A 1,655-nucleotide genomic window follows, 5' to 3' on the forward strand; every position below is an offset into this window, starting at 1 on the left:
TATTTTTGAGCTTTGTATGATTTACTTATTATTATTATTATACTTTTTTATCAAGATGTATAAATCTTAAATCTTAAAAGTGTGTTGTTTTGAGCCGATTAAAGGCTATTTGCTAGCTTTACCAGTACATATGTTTAGATTATTTTAAAAGGCATAAAATATGAAAGTTATTAAAAAAAAAAAAAAAGAGAGAGAGAGAGCAAAGAGCAAATCTAGCCTAAGAATCTTTCATTGATTGAGTGATTAGGAATAAAAATAATAAAAAAGGGCTTTAAAATCCAACAGATATTAAAACAAGTGCATTATAGGACCATAGGTTTGGTTTGAGTATCCTGTGTTTTGTGTAGTCACTGACTACAGAGTATTGCTGAACTAATCAGATGATGGTTAGATTCTGTTGTGATCATCAGACTTGAAAGATGAGCATCTGGCTGATGATGGTCTGGGTGTCTCACACCATGGGATCAGGTAAACAGTTTTTAGTCATTTTGTAATTTTTATTTGATTAAATTCACTTTAAATTTTTTATGTTCCACTAAATTGCTTTAAAAAAAATCAAATGTATTTAAAGGTACTAATGTGCTTTAATCTGTCAGATATATTTATTTGTTTGTATATTTGTAAGATAATTTTTTTCACTTTAGCAAACGTTTAATATGCAGAAAGCAAATGATAATGGATGGCCTGGATACATTGATGGGCTGGAATTACAAAAATGAAATTCTTCTTTGTTGTTTGAAATTGAGTTGTATAAGAGCTACACTCAAAAAAAAAAACAATAAGTAGATTTACTTCATTTTTATTTTGCAAGTTTTTGCACACATACATTTTAAGTAAAATGTAAGTATTGAATTAAGTAAAATCTACTTAACTAAGTTAGGTCAAATTAGCAAAGGAAACAAGTACATTTAACATGGCCAGTTAGAGTTCGATGAATCATTTCTACTTAATTATTTTGTTAAATATGCAAAACTCAAATACATTTCCCTCAGTTACAGTTAAAACAACCATACTATTAAGGATAGTATTAAGGACTATTAGGACATATGGTTCATTTGCAAACATGTACATGAGCAAGTAGCTAGTTTGTTGTTCTTTGAAGATAATATGTTATGTCCCCTCAATAAAATTATTACCCAAATGAACACAGAGACCTCAATACTTGGTACACCATACATTTCATAGGAAACTCTGGAAAAAACTCTGGAAAGCCAGGTTTCCGTATGACACAATTTTGTTGATGGATAAAACTATTGGAAAACAGACTTACTGCTCCTTTGGGAACACATCTGGAAGCGCTCAGGATAGAAATTCTTTTGCGCAACAACAGGCCCCTAGTTCAGAATGTGTGATTGGGTTTGCATTGGACTCGTTTTTATGTAGGAATCTTTTTGTTTTAAAGAACTAAGAAGTCGATGCACAATATATTGTTTTGGTTAACAAGACTGTGCGTCTTTTTCTTGATGTTCTTTCCAGGAATCCTTCAGAAATACTGTATAGCGGGATTTCCACTGAGCAAGGCGTGTCCCTGGTCAGATCAAAATTCACTGGCTTTGGCTGTCTTCCTCTGCTTGTTTTCTGAACAGTTCTGGTAATGCACAGGCAAGGGCATGCTCGGCATTTTGGGTGGATGCACTGAGAGTACTAGACACACC

The sequence above is a fragment of the Sinocyclocheilus grahami genome, unplaced genomic scaffold (assembly GCF_001515645.1).
Source record: "Sinocyclocheilus grahami isolate Dianchi unplaced genomic scaffold, SAMN03320097.WGS_v1.1 scaffold391.1, whole genome shotgun sequence".
Lineage (NCBI taxonomy): Eukaryota > Metazoa > Chordata > Actinopteri > Cypriniformes > Cyprinidae > Sinocyclocheilus > Sinocyclocheilus grahami.